The following is a 24,172-nucleotide window of genomic DNA, read 5'->3' as shown; positions in this document are numbered from 1 at the left end:
AATAGATTGAAACTAAATTTTATGGATAAATAGTTCTCTGGATGACAAAGAAAAGCATTTGAAATTAAAGACGTTGAAAGTGCAGCTGCATATTTCATAGACTGACATTTTTAAAAATGTGAAATGCATACAGTAGTACCTCAGTAATCTCGAATACTGAACGGACACCATTCTTCAAAAAGAAGAAAGAAGTCAGAAATCAACAGTAATGGTAAAAGTAGAAAAGTGCGCTTGTGGACACATTCCACGGCATGAGGCATTTTACTGAACTCCTATCCAGGAAGGGAGTCCATATTTCGTGAATGGTGGGTAGAGAAGACAGGGGGATGGAAGGAGAAGTAAATTACTGAATATGCATCTTTAATATATCACAGAACCGTCTAAAAGAGACAGTACAAATAATTTGACGTTATGAATCAAAATAGATGTTGCACTTCACATTAATACGTGAGACAGGTTATTGAGACTTCTATATACAATGAAACACAGGAGTACAAAAAAAAAAAAAAAGAAAAAAAGCAAACACAGTTTCCATTTGCCGTTACACTGCCACTCAACAACGCTGCAGTCAAACAGGGCGAGCAGCTGCTGTCTTTTTCTGCTGAGCAGGGCTACTGATGGCTGGGTGGTTTACGCACATTATCAAAAGTACTGAAGTACTGTAGTGCGCTGAATTATTGTAGTCATCCTAAAGATAAAATATTTTACATGACCCATTAAAGTGACGTTCATGTACTTCAAGTTCTTTTAAAATGTTTAAGAAAAACATTCCTTAATTTTCTTGTGTAAAATTTGGAGGTGTTTTTCTGGTGTTCCTACTGAGTGTTTAGTTTCATGATCTCTATATGTTGTCTTAGGATTCGTATTGCTGCGTATGCTTTAAACTGGGTTTCGAAAGCTCTACCTGCCTGACCTCTATGAATTGATGACAGTCGTTGCTTTTGATACCGACGTCCCAAATTTGCCATTAGATTCACTTTTATCATATTTTAGCCTATATAGGAGAGTTTTACTTATGCAAAAGCCTATTCTTAATCTTGTTTTCCAAAAGCGTTCTGCTACTGTATCTTAAGCCGTTTATCTCTATTCAGTAGGTGCATACATTTATTAGTTCGCTTCATATTAATCTTGCAATGTAATAGTGTCTGTTTTCCGCGAGTGGGTCTGCTTTCATTATTTGATCACTTTTAGTAACTACTTCAGCCTTGAAAACATTCCTAGCAGTGAGTTGCTTAAGAACGCCAGTTTCATTATTCTCATCTTTCTCACTTAATGGTAGCAGTCTGCTAATTAAGGAATGAAAATATATCATTTTATATAAACTAAAATGCCATTATGTAGAGGATATAATGAAATCTGTGGAAATATGTTCCCTATAAATGCAGAATCGATGTTTACCATTCTATTTAGCGACAGTCATGTCAAGGACTTTGAATATCCCGTTACACTTACGTTCAACAGTAAATTTTACCTCACGGTGAAAAGCACTAAGCTTCACAGCAAACTTATTGACTTCATTTAGATTCCCTTTGAATTATAAAATGTAATAATTAACATATCGACAACACTGTGTTCTTACGTCACCTAAGTCTTGATTTTGATGAAAAAATTACAGCTCTATTTACGTAATGAATATTTTAGCGATGGTATTGCCCAATGGCAAACCTTCCTGTTGGGGTAAATTTTACCACTAAAAATAAACTAATTTCAATCTGACGTTGGTTTTAACAAGTCTGTCAACTCTAATTTCTCCTACAAACAGAAACCTTTATATTGGAGTAAATTTTACCACTAATAGTAAAATAATTTCAAGGTGAAGTTGGTTTTAACAAATCTGTTAACTGCATTGTCTCTCCTACAAGTACTTTTTTATGCAGCAGTAGATTATTTTAAAATTAAGTTCCCTGAAACGAGGTGATCGTTAGGCGTTTTTGGCCAGGAGACCCAATGACAGGTTGTTCGTCGGCCTTGTGCAAGTCTTTTTATTTGACGCTCCATTGATGTCCTGCACGTTCATGAGACTAATTGATGAAGAGGACTGTTTGGCATAGCTGTATATAAATTCACTATGTCAAGTGATGGAAACAAAACTGCTGCTGGATTTGCTCTATGTTAGCCGGTATCAGTGAAGTCATACCTGCTCCTAACTCAGAACTGTGGAATTGCTGTATATAAATCTTCTAGATTTAAAGATATTTAGATTAATACGTAAATTGCAACTCCATTCCGTGTTGTAGACTAATCGCATTAATTATGCTTGCTTGTGCAGCTTAACTTTTGCCCAAATCATTGACATTTGCAGGCTCATCACAAGAAATCGTTTGCTTTCATTCTTTCTGAATAAGAAGTTGGCATTCTGAATTTTTACGTTTCAAGCCTTATGGAATTTTGCTATTGGAACATTATTTGATCTTTAATTCAATTTCCTGCAAAAACACTGTACATTTTAGATGCGTAGTCATATTCAGTTGTACCGGTTGTGAGCAGGTGTAACAACTTTTGTTCGACCACAACTGTGTGTTCTTTGACTGCCCTGGGAGAAGGCTCATCAAACTAGAACACATCAAATATTACTTCACTTTAGGACATGAATGAATAAAACATTTACTTAACTTTGATACACTTCTCGCCAAAGGAGATCTGGGTAAATTACAACTGTCACTGACTCTGAATGCATCGCTTGATCCACGTATTAAGAAAATGTTCTCTTGCAGTACAAGCTGCAACATTTGAAAAGTACATGCCATGATACTTTAACTGACAGTGTCCTATTCGATGACGCTGACTGCTGTAGCTGAGGTGCCGCAATGCGGCAGGACTCTTGCTAGCTCGACACTATACTGACCTCACCTGAGGGCGCTGCTGTTGTAGAGAGAGAGGCGAGGTCTTCTCGAGCGTCTCCCTTGCATCGCTGCAGATTGCTGCGAGCCCTCGTTAATGTCTGTGGTATCGATTCGTACTAACAACTTTCGTGTGGCGATGCTACCTCTGAATGGCACCATCATAAAGGAAACGGTACTTTCCTTTTCTGACTTTACAATTAATGTTTTATGATGTTTGAGTTTCTTATTTAGTCAGTGTATTGTCCTTTTATATCTATTTATTCCATATTTGCATTTCTTTTAACTGTTTTAGTAACTTCTTTGGAGATTAAACTTTAAATCTATGAGGCTTGGCAGCCGAGTCATGAATTCCAGTACTTCCACAAAGTTAACGTTTAGCCCTGTCAGCCAGTCGGATTCTGAAATAGATTACAGGCCCATCCGGTATTAATTTCATTTTAACGCTAATATTACAGAATATACAGCGCTGCTTTCTACCAGGACTTTCAGGGGTTCCTTTCCAACGGGTGTTAGGAAACACTGGACGTCGCCGGTAAAACATTTGTCCTTGAAAAACAGCCCGAAGCATCAGCCATTTACAGTGATTAAGAGACCGACCAATTATTCTCAGGATTCGGGACTGATGAACACGTTAATCACATATATGACACAAATGCGACCAGGAATAAGAGGCAGCCATATACTTCACAGGTCAAAGGAACATACTGAACTAGAAATTTAGACGGATATTACCAGATGAAACCACACTGACTGAAATGTGAAGCGCCACACTATGATCACCCTGAATGGGCAGTATTAATTTCATACTCCGCTACGGGATATTTTCAGTAGAGAGGAACACGAGTCCTGAGGGGCAATGTGTGGACACGGGGTCTATTATGAGACTTTAATATTACTGGAACTTCACACACCATCAACGGGGAACCTCCATGTACATCTTAGCAGCATCTACTGGACTTTGGGAATGATCGAACCATTCGTATAGAAGATATGCGGGCATCATATCAGCAGGTAACACACTTGGCTGTAGTGCCACGACTACAGGGAGAGTCATGACCAGATGAACTTAGGACAACACTGTGGAATGAAGAGTGGAAGCAAATTCTTCTAGAAGCACTTTACCATCAGAGTGTCACAGGACTGTTCGACTGGTTCTGACGAACAGACAGATGACAACTGAATTCAGGGTAGAGGTAATGGCGGGGTGTCAGCAAGTACAGTTGCGAAGAGACGTATGGAGGCCGGTTTGAGACCTTGATCTGCCATGCCTCATATGCTTCTGACATCGTATCGCACACAACAGACACTTGCATAGCGTGTAGTCAGAATCAAATTGACTGTTTAGTGGTATTATTTGATGTGCACTGATTAGTGTTGCCTCCGTTTGCGGTGCAGTCTGTCTGACACCGTAGTGTCAGCTGTCCACCTCACGATAGCTCATATCAAGCAGTGATTCTCGTTACTATTATCCTCTAAGCCCTGGACTGATGGTGTGGGTAGGGATATGACAACAGGATCGCTTTGGTAACAGCCGTAGACTGGCCGATTGCGCAAAAGAATCTGTCATGACTGGTGACCCCCCTATATAATCATCATGACCAAGGTACAATTTATCTTCTTCCAGCAGGATAACAAAAGAGCCCACACAGGTGTTCACGCTAAGATTAATGTACGGAGACTTCATTGGGCTCCTTAACATCTTGATTAGTCACACATGGAGCATAAAAAAATTGGTTCAAATGGCTCGGAGCACTATGGGACTTAACGTCTGAGATCATCAGTTCCCTAGAACTTCGAACTACTTAAACCTAACCAACCTAAGGACATCACACAGATCCATGCCCGAGTCAGGATTCGAACCTGCGACCGTAGCAGTCACGCGGTTCCAGACTGAAGCGCCTAGAATCGCTCGGCCACACAGGCCGGCACACATGGAAAATATAAGCCCTGCGTGGGAAGATATATAATTTCGTACCACACTCTAGCTACAAATATTAATGAGCTTACGCAGTGCATGTTTCAGAGACAGCAAGTAATTCCTCAGATTTACTTACTCAGGCTCGTTGTTTTGCCACATTGGAAAGGAGAGTGTATTTGTGCCTAACACTGGTGTGAATATTGAAATTCAATTCCGTCTGGAACGAAAGTTGTATGATGTGACATCATTTATGTGATTAACGTCAATTGAAGGTTTGATAAATACGACGTGGTGCCTCATGATGTTTTTATTTTATTTTTCGTGTGACTGGGGCGCCCTATCGGGCAGACCGTTCGCCGGGTGCCGGTCTTTTAATTTTACGCCACTTCGGCGACCTGCAGTCGATGAGGATGATAGGATGATGATGAGGACAGCACAACACCCAGTTCCTGGGCGGAGAAAATTCCACGACCAAGCCGGAAATCCAGCCCGGGCCCAGAGGATTGACAATCCGTCACGCTGACCATTCAGCTGAAGTTGGAAACGGATACCATTCCAGATGGGATCCATCGGGTTCAGGTATGGCGAATTTGGCGATCAAGAAATAAAGCACTGCAGCACAATTACTCATTGTGGTGCAGCAGCTGTCATTCTGACGGATGCAGTCACAGCTGGGCGAAGACATAAAACATGAAGAGATGCTGGCGATTCATAATAAAGTTCAACTAGTCCACAGCTGTCCTCATATTTCTAGTACAGGACCCATGGAAGCTAAGTTGGATGTATCGCATAGTACAATACTGTCTCCACCGGCCTGCGCTTGTGTCGTGGTGCATGTCTCAAGCAGTTATTCGCGCGGATGGTGGTGAATCCGGACATGGTCGTCGACTTTGTGTAACAGGAAACATTATCCATCCGAGAGGTAACATGTTTCAGTTGGCCTCAATAATATCGCAACTGACGATGCCGTTTAGCCTTAGCCAGTATAGGAACACGCAAGTATCGTCCGCTGCGGAATCCCATATTGTCATCTGACCAACACCTAATTTAATTCTTTATAGAGCGGAAACGCTTCCTACCTCAACGTTCTGAGGTGGACTGATGTCTCAAACCTCTTCCTTTTATCGTGATTTCATCGTCGTTCAGCCTGTTTAAATACACTCCTGGAAATGGAAAAAAGAACACATTGACACCGGTGTGTCAGACCCACCATACTTGCTCCGGACACTGCGAGAGGGCTGTACAAGCAATGATCACACGCACGGCACAGCGGACACACCAGGAACCGCGGTGTTGGCCGTCGAATGGCGCTAGCTGCGCAGCATTTGTGCACCGCCGCCGTCAGTGCCAGCCAGTTTGCCGTGGCATACGGAGCTCCATCGCAGTCTTTAACACTGGTAGCATTCCGCGACAGCGTGGCCGTGAACCGTATGTGCAGTTGACGGACTTTGAGCGAGGGCGTATAGTGGGCATGCGGGAGGCCGGGTGGACGTACCGCCGAATTGCTCAACACGTGGGGCGTGAGGTCTCCACAGTGCATCGATGTTGTCGCCAGTGGTCGGCGGAAGGTGCACGTGCCCGTCGACCTGGGACCGGACCGCAGCGACGCACGGATGCACGCCAAGACCGTAGGATCCTACGCAGTGCCGTAGGGGACCGCACCGCCACTTCCCAGCAAATTAGGGACACTGTTGCTCCTGGGGTATCGGCGAGGACCATTCGCAACCGTCTCCATGAAGCTGGGCTACGGTCCCGCACACCGTTAGGCCATCTTCCGCTCACGCCCCAACATCGTGCAGCCCGCCTCCAGTGGTGTCGCGACAGGCGTGAATGGACGGACGAATGGAGACGTGTCGTCTTCCGCGATGAGAGTCGCTTCTGCCTTGGTGCCAATGATGGTCGTATGCGTGTTTGGCACCGTGCAGGTGAGCGCCACAATCAGGACTGCATACGACCGAGGCACACAGGGCCAACACCCGGCATCATAGTGTGGGGAGCGATCACCTACACTGGCCGTACACCACTGGTGATCGTCGAGGGGACACTGAATAGTGCACGGTACATCCAAACCGTCAGCGAACCCATCGTTCTACCATTCCTAGACCAGCAAGGGAACTTGCTGTTCCAACAGGACAATGCACGTCCGCATGTATCCCGTGCCACCCAACGTGCTCTAGAAGGTGTAAGTCAACTACCCTGGCCAGCAAGATCTCCGGATCTGTTCCCCATTGAGCATGTTTGGGACTGGATGAAGCGTCGTCTCACGCGGTCTGCACGTCCAGCACGAACGCTGGTCCAACTGAGGCGCCAGGTGGAAATGGCATGGCAAGCTGTTCCACAGGACTACATCCAGCATCTCTACGATCGTCTCCATGGGAGAATAGCAGCCTGCATTGCTGCGAAAGGTGGATATACACTGTACTAGTGCCGACATTGTGCATGCTCTGTTGCCTGTGTCTATGTGCCTGTGGTTCTGTCAGTGTGATCATGTGATGTATCTGACCCCAGGAATGTGTCAATAAAGTTTCCCCTTCCTGGGACAATGAATTCACGGTGTTCTTATTTCAATTTCCAGGAGTGTATATGCTCATGATAGATGCTCATGAAACGACCTAAGCGAACAGTCGACCAGCATCACTGTTCTCGTGATGTGGTTCCTTAGACACCAAAGTCAAAGTCACTAATGTCTGTCAAAAAACGTGATTTTTTTAAAAATGATTCCTCATTCGTCTCTGCTCCACTTATTTACTGTCCTCAATGCATCACATACCTGCAACACCACCTGTTGGCGTTTAATTCATAGTGTGCGATGGTCACAGTATACCGAGAGTGTATTTCCGCAGTCAGATACTAATTCTGAAACTATGTTTAATCGTATTTTTACGATGTATATTAATATTTGTGACTAACTCCATACCACGTCACATATTTGGCATCCGCGAACAGAAAGAAAGCTTTCCATCTCACTTGAAAAGCTTTTCATTTCTTGCGCATATTCTGGCGGTCGTGTTGGCCAAAGGTGTGACGTTAAGTGAGTGTCAGCAAGAGAAGTGACTATCGAACTACGCAGACTGTGCTATGTGGCAGATTTTTCTTGTCTTGACCTACGTAACGACTGGAGTTACCGGAAAGCAAACATCGCGAGGAAAATGAAGGAATTTTTCGGTTAACTTCCAGTCGGCTACGCGGTCATTAGAGATGGGTACAAGCTCGTATTTGGACAGGAGGGAGATGGAAATCAGCTTTGACATTTTTGAAGGAACCATACTGGTATCTACCTGGAGCGATCAACGAGAATCTTGTTGTTGTGGTCTTCAGTCCGAGACTGGTTTGATGCAGCTCTCAATGCTACTTATCCTGTGCAAGCTTCTTCATCTCCCAGTACTTACTGCAACCTACATCCTTCTGAATCTGTTTAGTGTATTCATCTATTGGTCTCCCTCTACGATTTTTACCCTCCATGCTGCCTCCAACGCTAAATTTGTGATCACCTGATGCCTCAGAACATGTCCTACCAAGCGGCCCCTTCTTCTTGTCAAGTTGTTCCACAAACTCCTCTTCTCCCCAATTCTATCCAATACCTCCTCATTAGTTATGTGATCCATCAATTTAATCTTTAGCATTCTTCTGTAGAACCACATTTCGAAAACTTCTATCCTCTTCTTGTCCAAACTATTTATCGTCCATTTTACACTTCCATACATGGCTACACTCCATACAAATACTTTCAGAAACGACTTCCTGTCACTTAAATCTAATCTCAATGTTAACAAATTTCTCTTCGTCAGAAACGCTTTCGTTGCCATTGCCAGTCTACAGTTTATATCTTCTCTACTTCGACCATCACAGTTACTTTGCTCCCAAAAAAGCAAAACTCCTTTACTAGTTTAAGTGTCTCATTTCTTAATCTAATTACCTCAGCATAACCCCATTTAATTAGACTACTTACCATTATCCTCATTTTGCTTTTGTTGATGTTCATCTTATAGTCTCCTTTTAAGACACTGTCCATTCCGTTCAAAGGCTCGTTTGCTGTCTCTGACAGAATTACAATGTCATCGGCGAACCTCAAAGTTTTTATTTCTTCTCCATGGATTTTAATACCTACTCCGAATTTTTCTTTTGTGTCCTTCACTGATTGCTCAATATACTCATTGAATAACAGCGGGGAGAGGCTACAACCCTGTCTTACTCCCTTCCCAACCACTGCTTCCCTTTCATGTCCCTCGACTCTTATAACTGCCATCTGGTTTCCGTACAAATTCTAAATAGCCTTTCGCTCCCTGTATTTTACCCCTGCCACCTTTAGAATTTGAAAGAGAGTATTCCAGTCACCATTGTCAAAAGCTTTCTCTAAGTCTACAAATGCTAGAAACGTCGGTTTGCCTTTCCTTAATCTATTTTCTAACATAAGTCGTAAGGTCAGTTTTGCTTCACGTGTTCCAACATTTTTATGGAATCCAAACTGATCTTCCTCGAGGTCGACTTCTACCAGTTTTTCTATTTCTCTGTAAAGAATTCGGGTTAGTATTTAGCAGCTGTGACTTATTAAACTGATAGTTCGGTAATTTTCACATCTGTCAACACCTGCTTTCTTTTGGATTGGAATTATTAGATTCTTCTTGAAGTCTGTGGGTATTGCACCTGTCTCATACATCTTGCTCACCAGATGGGAGAATTTTGTGAGGACTGGCTGTCAAAAGGCCGTCAGTAGTTCTAATGAAACGTTGACTACTCCCGGGACCTTGTTTCGACTCAGGTCTTTCAGTGCTCTGCCAAACTCCTCACGCAGTATCGTATCTCCCATTTCATATTCATCTACATCCTCTCCCATTTCCATAATATTGTCCTCAAGTACATCGCACTTGTATAGACCCTCTATATACTCCTTCCTCCTTTCTGCTTTCCCTTTTCTCCAAAGGTCTCTTTAATTTTTCTGTAGGCAGTATCTATCTTGCCCCTAGTGAGATAAGCCTCTACATCCTTATATTTGTCCTCTAGCCATCCCTGCTTAGCCATTTTGCACTTGCTGTTGATCTCATTTTTGAGACGTTTGTATACCTTTTTGCCTGCTTCATTTACTGCATGTTTATCCTTTCATCAATTAAATTCAATATTTCTTCTGTTAACCAAGGGTTTCTACTAGCTCTCGTCTTTTTACCTACCTGATCCTCTGCTGCCTTCACTACTGCATCGATTAGAGCTACCAATTTTTCTTTTACTGTATTTCTTTCCCCCATTCCTGTTAATTGTTCTCGTATGCTCTCCATGAAACCCTGTACACACTCTGGTTTAGTCAGTTTATCCATGTCCTATTCCCTTAAGTTCCCACCTTTTTTCAGTTTCTTCACTTTTAATCTACAGTTCATAGCCAATAGATTGTCGTCATGGTCCTTATCTGCCCCTGGATATGTCTTACACTTTAAAACATGGTTCCTAAATCTTTGTCTCACCATTCTATAATCTATCTGATACCTTCTAGTATCTCCAGGATTCTTCCATGTATACAACCTTCTTTGATGATTCTTGAACCAAGTGTTAGCTATATTAAGTTATGCTCTGTGCAAAATTCTACCAGGCGGCTTCCTCTTTCATTTCTCACCCCCAATCCATATTCACCTCCTACGTTTCCTTCTGTCCCTATTCGTACTTCTAAATTCCAGTCACCTATGACTATTAAATTTTCGTCTCCCTTCACTACCTGAACGATTTCTTTTATCTCACTATAAATTTCATCAACTTCTTCGTCATCTGCAGAGCTAGTTGACATATAAACTTGTACTACTGTAGTGGGCATGGGCTTCGTGTCTATCTTGGCCACAATAATGCGTTCACTATGCTGTTAGTAGTAGCTTACCTGGACTCCAATTATTTCATTCATTATTAAACCTACTCCTGCATTACCCCTACTTGATTTTGTATTTATAACCCTGTATACACCTGACCAAAAGTCTTGTTCCTCCTGCCACCGAACTTCACTAATTCCCACTATATCTTACTTTAACCTATCCATATCCCTTTTTAAATTTTCTAACCTACGTGCCCGATTAAGGGATCTGACATTCCACGCTCCGATCCATAGAACGCCAGTTTTCTTTCTCCTGATAACGATGTCCTCTTGAGTTGTCCCCGCCCGGAGATCCGAATGGGGGACTATATTACCTCCGGAACATTTTACCCAAGAGGAAGCCATCATCATTTATCCATACAGTAAAGATGCATACCCTCGGGAAAAATTACGGCTGTAGTTTCCTCTTGCTTTCAGCCGTTCGCAATACCAGCACAGTAAGGCCGAAAGGTTAGTGTTACAAGGCCAGATCAGTCAATCATCCAGACTGTTTCCCCTGCAACTACTGAAAAGGCCGCTGCCCCTCTTCAGGAACCACACTTTTGTCAAGCCTCTCAACAGATACCCCTCCATTGTGGTTGCACCTACGGTACGTCAATCCGTATCGCTGAGACACGCGAGCCTCTTCACCAACCACAAGGTCCATGGTTGATGGGGGCGTGGGGTGGGGGGGTAGACCTAAATCTGCTAGACCGAACAGAGATTTGAAACACCATCCTCTCGCACGTGAGTCGATTGTGATGAAGTCTGCGCCATCACGCTCCTTGGGAATAACGAAACCACTGGCTTCTGTCGAGGAAAAGGACGTAAATTGATCACGATGCCGTCGCTCTGCAGAAATTTGATGATATTCATTCTGAAAACCTTAACTATTTGTATCTCAATCTTTTTAAGTTTACTGAATATTAATAAGCTAGCCTCATAGAATTGTCTACATATTTTATGACATATAACTTCATCTGTTGTTCTTGAATTTCTGAATTCAGCCTTAACGAAGTGTTTTGTGTCAAACATGAGATTTATCTTGTCCCCAGTCGCTTTTATTGCTGGCAACTGAGATGTGATGACCATGTGCTTACTTAGCTAAACGTCTGTAGACTCGAAACCTGCTGCGTGAGATTAATGCGTACACATTTTCCCATTCCTACATAGAACTTGTTAAATCTGAGTCGAAATCAGTATATCTTGCATTTGTTCGTCAGATTCATCTATTTATGCGGCTTGAATCATTTTTCTAAAACGTACATTCCATTTTAAGATTATAAAGTTACTTTGACAAAAAATTATCCTGAGAATACTGAGATTAGGAAATGCAAAATCTTAGAAACGCTGTGGTCAATCTCAAGCTAGTCCTTTCACTGCTACTTGTTGTTACCTTTCTTTCATCTCTATTTTCTGCTGTTAAGCTGGCAGTTAATAGATTACAATTATGTGCCAAATTGTCCTCCAACCACACAAGACCGTAATTAGATACATATTTGTAGTGAAGATTGTGGTCTTTTGGTTAGCTTCATGGACCTACAGCGTCAGGATGCCGTTTCGGTTCATGGCCGGGTGAGAGACATTTCTCCGCTTGGACACTTGGTCTTGAGGTGTTCCCATCTTTTTAAGCTGTATCATCGCTGTGAACACTGGTCAATGCCGCAAGTGATTGCTCATCTAATTAAAAAAATGGCTCTGAGCACTATGGGACTTAATAGCTGTGGTCATCAGTCCCCAAAACTTAGAACTACTTAAACCTAACTAACCTACGGACATCACACACATCCATGCCCGAATCAGGATTCGAACCTGCGACCGTAGCAGTCGCGTGGTTCCGGACTACGCGCCTAGAACCGCGAGACCACCGCGGCCGGCCTACTCATCTAATTACTTTGTCTCTTCTTTTTTTATAATTGTAAGTGGAGGACGTGTTATTTTATTTAGCCCTGAAAGCATTCCAGCAGGCTTATGCTATTTCTAAGTTTACGTAAGCTCAGAGCAGCCCTCTAGGGCTAGTATCAGGCCCAGAAATCGTTTCGGCCCACCTCAGCACAGCAGGCAACTGGTGGTGGCCCGTTTGGTGTCACCGCCAGACACCACACTTGCTAGGTGGTAGCCTTTAAATCGGCCGCGGTCCGCTAGTATACGACGGACCCGCGTGTCGCCACTGTCAGTGATGGCAGACCGAGCGCCGCCACACGGCAGGTCTAGAGAGACGTACTAGCACTCGCCCCAGTTGGACAGCCGACTTTCCTAGCGATGCTACATTGACAAATACGCTCTCATTTGCCGAGACGATAGTTAGCATAGCCTTCAGCTACGTCATTTGCTACGACCTAGCAGGGCGCCATAGCATTTGATAATTAATATTGTGAAGCCTGTACAGTAACAAGAGCTATGTTCTACAATTGTGGATTAAAGTTAAGTATTCTACCAGTTACTCTTGTTTTGCTAGTCTTATTTCTCTGACCTGTTCCAGACCTCACGCCAGCCTGCGTGAGCTTAATCGCGTGCTTTTCGGCTTCCTCCAAACTCCGTGAATTGGCTCCTGCCAATTCACAACAGCCTGTCTTCTATAAACTTCCACTGTGCAAGACGCCAGAAGGAATGCTTTTGGAATGATAACATGTGAAGCTGGATCTAGCCACCAGGATATTTAAGTGTGAGCCTGGCTGTTTCTGTACCGTTATACCATTAAGGAACGTTCGTTTAAAGTATTAGTAATGGACATTCTGATTGGCTTACAATAATTATTTATCTAGAAAGTACCCTTTCCCTTATGCGTCTACATGTAAACTCTTTCTTTGGGCCATGTTAGAAATAATTACTGAGGGGGAGAGTTTCTCTGCCTTTCTTCCCTTGCAGACCATCTCTGGTTAACCAAAAAAAAAAAAAAAATTCGCGAAGTTTAGGCGTTTGTTTAATTTATATTCAAAATTACAAGGGTTGTCCAGAAAGTAAATTCCGATCGGTCTGTAAATGGAGACCACAGTGAAAATCATAAATATTTTATGCAAGAGTTAGCTACACATTCGAGATACTTCTCTACATAGGCACCGCTCCCACTTAGACATTTGCTGGAGCATTATATCAAATTTCTAACACCATCGTCATAGAAAGCAGCCGCCTGTGCTCTCCGATAGTTCTCTACGCTGGTCTTTACCGCGTTGCCTGCGCCCAAGTGTTGTCTTCGTATCCAGCGCTTCATGTGAACTGAGATGATACTCCGGACGAGCCAATTAGAGCTGTGTTGTAGATGACTGAACAGTTCCCATCGAAAAGGTTGCAGGAGCGTCTTCACAACCCGCAGTGTGTGGCTGAGAATCGCCATGAAGAAGGAAGTGCGTGGCAGTTGTGTTAGGTGGGCTGCATTCATTAAGGCGAAACCTCTCAGTGGGCCCTCCTACTTGGCAGAAGACATCGTTGTTCTAGGCACCTCTACCCGATCACAGTGTTCAACAGGTAAGAGCGTCTTGTTGAGATGGACGGTTATACTGGAGGCACTACCCAACACATCTGTGCGAAACTTCATCGGGTTTTCACTCTGATGTCCATTTCCCGTCGATCGGAACTTCCTTTCTGGACAACTCTGGTCGGAACTTAAAAAGTCTGCTGTAATTGGCTGGCGTGATTCCTTTGGTGGTAGGAATAACCTAGTTTCGAAAAGTTAAAGTCAGACAACACTTGCTGTGAGGCTACTGATGAGACAATGCATGCTACGAGACGATGGAATATAGTGCACGCTTGCTACCAAGGGGTCACACAGAAGGATGACTCTCTGTTACAACTGAGCGCAGGGTTTCTTCTGGACTCTGTGAATTTCTATCGTTTACTGCTTCTTTGTTAAGCATTCACACCGTACAGTTGTGGCAAAAATGAGACGGAAGCAGTAATCTAGTCGATGGGGACGTGTGGGTAGTCAGATTCATCATAATTTAATTGTACTGTTGTAATGTTTGCATCCAGCTACCTGCTTCAATCACGCACTTGTGCGATACTACTCAGGTTTGTATTTATTTTTCTGGAATTATTTGTTCCTCAAACCATGAGCCGTTCTCGCTGTCTTTGGCCACACCTGTAGTACCATCTCATGCTTTCACGTATCCAATCACATGTGCCTATTAGATGTAGAAAGTTGTCCGCTTATTAAATGTTTACATATTATCTGAGTGGGTAATTCATTTATTTGAGGCTTTATATTAATAGAACAAACTGTAATAGTGGCCACCTGTACTTTCCTGCTTGATAGGACCATCACTATTACATTTTCTGGAAGGAGACTTTTCTGTTATGTGACATTGTTTTTATTAAATTTTCATGGTTTTATGGTGAGCTTCCCTGACATATAGTTCATCAGGGATCAGCCTTATAGTATCTTACAGGAAAGCTTAACTGCTAAACTGACTACTTGTACAGGAATTTGTCGGCCCTTAGCCAGGATTTTCGAAGCCTGGAACAATCTAATTTATGTAGCAAGATATCTGAGATCAGCAAATCGTACTATCTGAATCAATTACTAACGGATTGCACTTTCAACAATAAAAAAGAAAAGAAAAATGCTGGCAACCTCCGTAATAATAAAAGATCTTCATTATTTTAAAATAACGAAAAGTTCCTTGCGCTGTAATAACCTGTACTTCTTTTACAGGAATGGTTACTGAACAAGTATTTTGTTGCGCCAAGATTAACCAGTGTTCGTGTAAGTATTTTACAGAAAGTAAGTACAAGCCAAGATTAACCAGTGTTCGTGTAAGTATTTTACAGAAAGTAAGTACAAGCCAAGATTAACCAGTGTTCGGTGAGTAATTTACAGTAAATAAGTACAACTGATAGGGAGCAAGCTAGTAAACCTGTAACTGTAAATCGTGAAGTTAATGTGGAAGTCGAATAAGGCAATTTGCACAATATCATGACGGGCATAAGTTGTGAAAATAGTTCTAACGAGTCATTTACTTACAGAATAACGTGAAAGATTGCGAAGCTGAATTGTTCTGTGAAATTTCACAGGCAACAGAAGATTCCGTGTCCGCTGGTCACAAGAACGTGATACAGTACGTTCGATCATGCACTAAATTCTTCTTATCGCCCACCTTTTTGATCTAGTCATTCATGACTTAAACGGCATTAGAGAACAAGGAACATCATAGAATGTACGCGGAATCGGAAGAATACCAGAAAACGAATAAAGTCCATTCCAAAAAGGTGGAAGAAGTTTTCAAAAAACAGACGAAAATTTAAAAACCTAGAGAAAAATTAGAAAAAGTTAGAATTACAAAAATCAAGACGAGAAGAATGATGTACGTTAAAAATTTTGAAAATTCGAGGAACATTGTATTCCAGCTATTAACAGGTCATGTACTATAGTTGTCGAAAGCATGGTCAAATAAGACAAAAAGATGAAGGAAGAAATTGAGAAATACGAACAGAATACGAGGCTGACCACTGAAGAACAGATCAATAATTCGGAACATGAATGAAGCGTGGTAACTCAGGAAAAGCGCAACTGATTAATTACACAAAGATAATGATGTCGCGCATCTAAAGTCAATAAATAAGTAGAGGAAATGTGATGATATGGATGCACATGGAGCCATTCCTGGGAGCAAGAAAGATTTGAGGGAAAATATTAGTGTTATTTTAATTTCAATAAATTATGTGGATATCAACTTATGTAATTGTGAAGCGCTGGTAGAACTGTTTAAGGAGAGACAATATAGTACTGGGTCAGCAAACAGTACACGGCTTGTAGAGAGACGTTAATGAATGTAAAATAAGCAACAGGAAGAGGAGAAGCTGCATCAATAAGCAGAAAGACTCTGCTGTATGCATTTCGATCTTATACCACTACCGGTGAATGTTCGATCAGCTGTGCCGGTAGGAAGAAGTTTATCAGAAAATAGAAAGCATTTCTTTCCCTTCAGAAATACGCGCTGTTTCCGGGCGGATCTATCAGCTGATATTCCAAACTTTGGCTCGAACAGGTCCACTACGAGCTTCCGAGGCAATGGTCTGCCGGTTATAACATCAGATTCACTTGTGCACATCTGCGAGAACAGGCTGCTGAACGATGTGAGTGACATCGTCGAAGTGCGGGACTAGTGAGGAGTTTACACAGGTGGTCCTGAATTGATTTTTTGGCGCAAGAAAAGCAGGAGGCTATTGGGGACTGCAGTTTCGCAGTTCAGAGACTGTCTTTTTTAAGACACGATTCAAAGAGACCAGCTGTTGTACGTACACATTGAGCAGAAAAAAGTAGCTCGATCTGCCACACGAAATGACCTCATCGAATTCAATAAGATACTACGTAGCCAGCAGTTGTACAAGCAATCAGGTCCATTTTGCATTTTATTTACGACCTTGATTATGATATTGAATTTGATGTCTTAGAACCAGTGCACTTTGTGCAAACGTACTACGAGCCACCACAGTATCGATCACCTAATGTAAAACGGCGAGCAAGGTTTCCGCCCCGTAAAACTGTAATAAATGGAACAGGAACAATTCTCGTAGTTCATGACCGAGACTATACAGAAATCATAGAAAGAAGGGGTCCACTAAAAATGTTGAAGAGAGAGGTATGAGACGAGATTAGGTAACAGTCAGAGGTTTCGACTTCGCCATTTGATGGAAACCAACCCCAAAAGCCGTAAAATCTGTAATTTATGTAGTTCTAGAAATTAGTCAGGAAATATTTATGCGTTGTAGAATGTCACGTTTAATCCCATTTACCATAACTCCTCTTCGCAAATGCCCCCAAACCCCATTACTCGCCCCCCCTCCCTTCATCTTTTAATTGCTTGTAAATGCTTCTATGGAATTTTACAAAGCTTTCAAATGGTATTACATACGTTATTTTAAAAGTACCAATTTTAATTCTATTTTCCTTCCTGTCATTCCTACACCGCCAATTCCCTTTCCCACAACACATTTTTTATTTTTTGGTTTTTATTTTTGCTACTGTATCATGTGTACCATTACACCATATGTTTTATATTGGTATATCTATTATATTTATTGGATTCATATGGGGAAAAATTTATATGTAGTATGCGAAAATGGGGACCAGTTATAGGTTGCTCAAATGTCAATGTAATGCTATTTTGTCGGTGTTGCACTAGTTTTGTATGGTTGTAATTCTGGATGGTGTTTCATATAAACTTACGTTTGGTGGTTATTGGTTTCCACACAATATTAATGACACTGATGTATGGCGTTTGCAAAGCTGCGTATTCTTGATATGTTTGAATTTCTTCAGGTGTATCGCTTATACGTTTGCTCCCCATTTCTAAAATTTTGCACATACAGGGTGAGGTGCCAATTCGTAGGCGTAGTCTATTCTTCAAATGTAATTGCAGCATTCCTCGACTCATATTTCATTATTTTGTAAAATATGGTATATTAATATTTATGAACTTTTACAAATGCAATTATTTTATATGTCGTAATTCGTTAAAAATTACGCTTATCAGACAGTTTGCCTGGTTGTGAAATAAAGCTCCCCTCCTTCCCCTAACAGCAACTTCTTCCGTTGTACCATTTTCGACTTTTCAAACTATTACCCATTGTTTTGTTAAGAAACACCTTTCGCATACTGTTGTAAAGTGAATTTTCGCGAATTCTTTACTGATGGGAATTGTTTTAGATGGTGCAATTATGAAAAACTTGCTTCTAACTAACAAAAACATTGTTTATGACGTACACAGGGCGGCCTAGCATTTAAATCCACTTCCTTTTAATCTTGTTCCCTGATACTAGTTTGCAGTTGCCTCTTGGCCAAGAATGGTGGCGAAACACATCGCGTCTCTGCCACAACTTTATATTTTTCAAATAATGAAGTAACATTAGGCACGCTAAAACATTATATTCTACTCACTATACCATGTCTGTAGTCAGTAGTGAAACCTTAGTTTGTTTCTTATATTTTGGTACCAGTTTTGTAATGTATTTTATAGAGTTTAAAAGTGACGGAATGTCAAAATGTGAACCGTGAGGCTGCCAACTATAAGCAATGTTGTCAAGACGTCTAAAAGCTATTAAAATACTAACCTGGACTTATGTCCTGTCACAATTCCCTGGGAAAAACTATAGAATCTCTTAACTCATTTCCACGTTATCGCGGGAGATGAATTTTGGTCTAAGTCGTTCGTGTGACGCATTGTGTATCCGCCCAATAGCAGTGCAGTGTATATGGTTTTGTACTCATACTTTCACATTTCAGGGACCACTATGTGGACTGTTCCGTAAGCGCGAAAAAAATTCTTTTTTTTTTTTTTTTTGTAATTTCAATGCACACCGTTATTGATGGTGCAAATTGTTTGCATCTCTTTTTTGGTATTTGTTTTGCTAGTTGCTCAGTAATTAAGTGGTTTTCGTTACTAACTGGTTGGTGTTGTTTACGCTTTATATCTTAATTATGATATTAACAAATTGTAGATCAGTATGTTGATAGAGTAACACAAATCTGTGAGTATGAGAATTTATCTATGGCTTTTAACATCGATGGTATTGTACTCGTACTTGTATTTACAGACCTTGTATGCAGTCGCTGTTATATGGTTCCAGAATTTAGAAGTTCGAAATACCACATGATCAGATAATTGTGTAAAACGATTTGCATTTCTTATGTTTTGTGTTTTATGTACTTATATTTACGAATATAAGGGTTCTTTCCATTGTTCAGTGTGACATACTACATAGTATGCGCTTGTAATTGAATGAATGATATAATATTGTGACATAGTAAGTGTTGGTACAGTAACTATTTCAAGCTGATCTCAAGAATGTATGGATTTTGAACAAAAGTCATCCATGTCATTGTGAGATTAGCAAGATATTGCCTAGAATCAAGAACATCGTAAAATGTATTTGTATGTGTTTGTAATATTATACCAGATAGATTTTATCCTTTCGACTACATGGTTGCCAAGAGAATATTCCCCATGCATCAGTATAAATAAGTGAGTGTCAGGAGGCTTAGGCATCAATGTGTTACACATTTTCATCTTGTTACCTTGACACCAGAAGAAACTTCTCCCCCCCCCCCCCCCATGGCATGGACCTCATTAGATGATGAGCAAAAATATTTTTGATAAAATGATAATACACATTGTTCACAGCACAGTTTTATTGGCATCCATTTTAAAGGTTACGGGAATATGATGTTACGTGGCAATCTGTGACCAAAATGTCTTGCAACATAATTCGTAATGTAATTTGCACATGACCAACTGTCTGTCCAGTCTATCATTTAACACTGCAGCGCAACTGCAGAAAGTATTCAATACTGCCTGTGACTGCTCAGCTAACTAGTTCTTTTCTCTTCCTTTTATTATGGTGATGGGAATGGAGGGGGGTGTGACATTATATGCAGCCTTGAAAGCTTTCTAGCTGTTTCACATGAATCAGATGTTCAATTATGAGGACCAGTAGGGATCTTAATCGTGTTCTGAGCTGAGGGTGCTAGGTCCAGTCACTGTGCAGCAGGCTAATGGGATGGCATTTTTTTTTCTGTCATCAGTCTACTGACTGGTTTGATGCGGCCCGCCACAAATTTCTTTCCTGTGCTAACCTCTTCATCTCAGAGTAGCACTTGCAACCTACGTCCTCAATTATTTGCTTGATGTATTCCAATCTCTGTCTTCCTCTACAGTTTTTGCCTTCTACAGCTCCCTCTAGTACCATGGATGTCATTCCCTCATGTCTTAGCAGATGTCCTATCATCCTGTCCCTTCTCCTTATCTGTGTTTTCCTCATATTCCTTTCCTCTCCGATTCTGTGTAGAACCTCGTCATTCCTTACCTCATCAGTCCACCTTATTTTCAACATTCGTCTATAGCACCACATCTCAAATGCTTCGATTCCCTTCTGTTCCGGTTTTCCCACAGTCCATGTCTCACTACCATACAATGCTGTACTCCAGACGTGCATCCTCAGAAATTTCTTCCTCAAATTAAGGCCGGTATTTGATATTAGTAGACTTTTCTTGGCCAGAAATGCATTTTTTGCCATAGCGAGTCTGCTTTTGACGTCCTCCTTGCTCCGTCCTTGGTTATTTTACTGCCTAGGTAGCAGAATTCCTTAACTTCATTGACTTCGTGACCATCAATCCTGATGTTAAGTTTCTCGCTGTTCTCATTTCTACTACTTCTCACTACCTTCGTCTTTCTCCGATTTACTCTCAAACCATACTGTGTACTCATTAGACTGTTCATTCCGTTCAGCAGAGCATTTAATTCTTCTTCACTTTCACTCAGGATAGCAATGTCATCAGCGAATCGTATCATTGATATCCTTTCAGCTTCTATTTTAATTCCACTCCTGAACCTTTCTTTTATTTCCATCATTGCTTCCACGATGTACAGATTGATGACTAGGGGCGAAAGGCTACAGCCTTGTCTTACACCCTTCTTAATAAGAGCACTTCGTTCTTGATCGTCCACTCTTATTATTCCCTCTTGGTTGTTGTACATATTGTATATGACCCGTCTCTCCCTATAGCTTACCCCTACTGTTTTCAGAATCTCGAACAGCTTGCACCATTTTATATTGTCGAACGCTTTTTCCAGGTCGACAAATCCTATGAAAGTGTCTTGATTTTTCTTTAGCCTTGCATCCATTATTAGCCGTAACGTCAGAATTGACTATCTCGTCCCTTATCCTAAAACCAAACTGATCGTCACCTAGCGCATTCTCAACTTTCTTTTCCATTCTTCTGTATATTATTCCTGTAAGCAGCTTCGATGCATCAGCTGTTAAACTGATTGTGCGATAATTCTCGAACTTGTCAACTCTTGCCATCTTCGGAACTGTGTGGATGATGCTTTTCCGAAAGTCAGATGGTATATCGCCAGACTCATATATTCTACACACCAACGTAAATAGTCGTTTTGTTGCCACATCCCCCAATGATTTTAGAAATTCAGATGGAGTGTTATCCATCCCTTCTGCATTATTTGACCGTAAGTCCTCCAAAGTTCTTTTAAATTCCGATTCTAATTCTGGATCCCCTATCTCTTCTAAATCGACTCTTTCTTCTTCTATCACATCAGACAAATCTTCACCCTCATAGAGGCTTTCAGTGTATTCTTTCCACCTATCTGCTCTTCCCTCTGCATTTAACAGTGGAATTCCCGTTGCACTGTTGTTACCACCGTTGCTTTTAATGTCAACAAAGGTTGTTTTGACTTTCCTGTATGCTGAGTATGTCCTTCCGACAATCATATCTTTTTCTATGCCTTCACATTCTTCCTGCAGCGATTTCGTCTTAACTTCCCTGCACTTCTTATTTATTTCATTCCTCAGCGACTTGTATTTCTGTATTCCTGATTTTCCCGGAACATGTTTATACTGCCTCCTTTCATCAATCAACTGAAGTATTTCTTCTGTTACCCATGGTTTCTTCACAGCTACCTTCTTTGTACCTATGTTTTCCTTCCCAACTTCTGTGATGGCCCTTTTTAGAGATGTCCATTCCTCTTCAACTGTACTGCCTACTGCGCTATTCCTTGTTGCTGTATCTATAGCGTTAGAGAACTTCTAACGTATCTCGTCATTCCTTAGTACTTCCGTATCCCATTTCTTTGCTTGTTGATTCTTCCTGACTAATGTGTTGAACTTCAACCTACTCTTCATCACTACTATATTGTGATCTGAGTCTATATCTGCTCCTCGGTACGCCTTACAATCCAGTATCTGATTTCGGAATCTCTGTCTGACCATGATGTAATCTAATTGAAATCTTCCCGTGTCTCCCGGCCTTTTCCAAGTATAGCTCCTCCTCTTGTGATTCTTGAACAGGGTATTCGCTATTACTAGCTGAAACTTGTTACAGAACTCAATTAGTCTTTCTCCTCTTTCATTCCTTGTCCCAAGCCCATATTCTCCTGTAACCTGGGCGCTGATGACCACGCTGTTTGGCGCCCGTAAACCTGAAACACACACACACACACACACACACACACACACACTCTCCTCTAACCTTTTCTTCTACTCCTTCCCCTGCAACTGCATTCCAGTCGCCCATGACTATTTGATTTCCGTCCCCCTCTACATACTGCATTACCCTTTCAATATCCTCATACACTTTCTCTATCTGTTCATCTTCAGCTTGCGACGTCGGCATGTATACCTGAACTATCGTTGTCGGTGTTGGTCTGCTGTCGATTCTGATTAGAACAATCCAGCCACTGAACTGTTCACAGTAGCATACCCTCTGCCCTACCTTCCTATTCATAACGATTTCTACACCTGTTATACCATTTTCTGCTGCTGTTGATATTACCCGATACTCATCTGTCCAGAAATCTTTGTCTTCCTTCCACTTCACTTCACTGACCCCTACTACATCTAGATTCAGCCTTTGCATTTCCCTTTTCAGATTTTCTAGTTTCCCTACCACGTTCAAGCTTCTTACATTCCACGCCCCGACTCGTAGAACGTTATCCTTTCGTAGGTTATTCAATCTTTTTCTCATGGTAACCTCCCCCTTGGCAGTCCCCTCCCGGAGATCCGAATGTGGGACTATTCCGGAATCTTTTGCCAATGGAGAGATCATCATGACACTTCTTCAATTACAGGCCACATGTCCTGTGGATACACGTTACGTGCCTTTAATGCAGTGGTTTCCATTGCCTTCTGCATCCTCATGTCGTTGATCATTGCTGATTCTTCCGCATTTAGGGCCAATTTCCCACCCCTAAGACAGTAGAGTGCCCAGAACCTCTATCCGCTCCTCCGCCCACTTTGACAAGGCCGTTGGCAGAATGAGGCTGACTTCATATGGCGGAAGTCTTCGGCCGCCAATGCTGATTATTTATCAAAATTTAGGCAGGGGCGGGGATCGAACCCGGGACCGAAGACGTTTTGATTATGAATGAAAGACGCTACCCTTTTTTTTTTTTTAATCTCATTTTGTTGGCTTCTGTTCGTTGCGTCTGCTCGGGGCGGACGTCGTAAGACATCCGTTTAAGTTCGTTGATGATCGCTTAACTCAGTATTTTTATTACAGAGGGCACGTAACCATCTGACCGAACACGCTGAGCTACCGTGCCGGCGCCCCTAGACCACGGATACCCCCTTTGATTAGAGGACGTAAGAAATTATTTTGGAAATACATGTGAAGCCCGATGTAGACTGGTTAATTGTGAACCTGGCTGTTTGTCTACAGTCACAGCAAAAAAGAGTGATCCTTTAAAACCTTAGTAATGGACACACTGATGGTACAACATAATTATTTCCTCAGAAGGCTTGCTTTCCCGTGCATGTCTAAATGCAAAAACTTTGGCTGCGCCAGGTTAGAAACCTATACTGAAGTAGGAAAAATTTTCTGCATTTCTCCCCACCCCACACCCTCACTACTTAACCGTGAGGAACTCCTTACAATAAATGTTTGTTCAACGTATTTACAAATTTAGTTGCAAGGTCTGCAGTAATTGGCCAACGAAATTCCTAACGTGGCCCAGTTTCGAAGAGTTAAATCAGACAACACTTGTTGTCAGACCATCTATGAGATGAGAGTTGCTGCCCAGAGACTGAAGAGAGTATATACTTGCAACCAAAGGGCAGCCCAGGTGTTTGTCTGTG

Source organism: Schistocerca cancellata, chromosome 3 (assembly GCF_023864275.1).
Source record: "Schistocerca cancellata isolate TAMUIC-IGC-003103 chromosome 3, iqSchCanc2.1, whole genome shotgun sequence".
NCBI lineage: Eukaryota > Metazoa > Arthropoda > Insecta > Orthoptera > Acrididae > Schistocerca > Schistocerca cancellata.
This window is presented reverse-complemented; position numbering follows the sequence as displayed.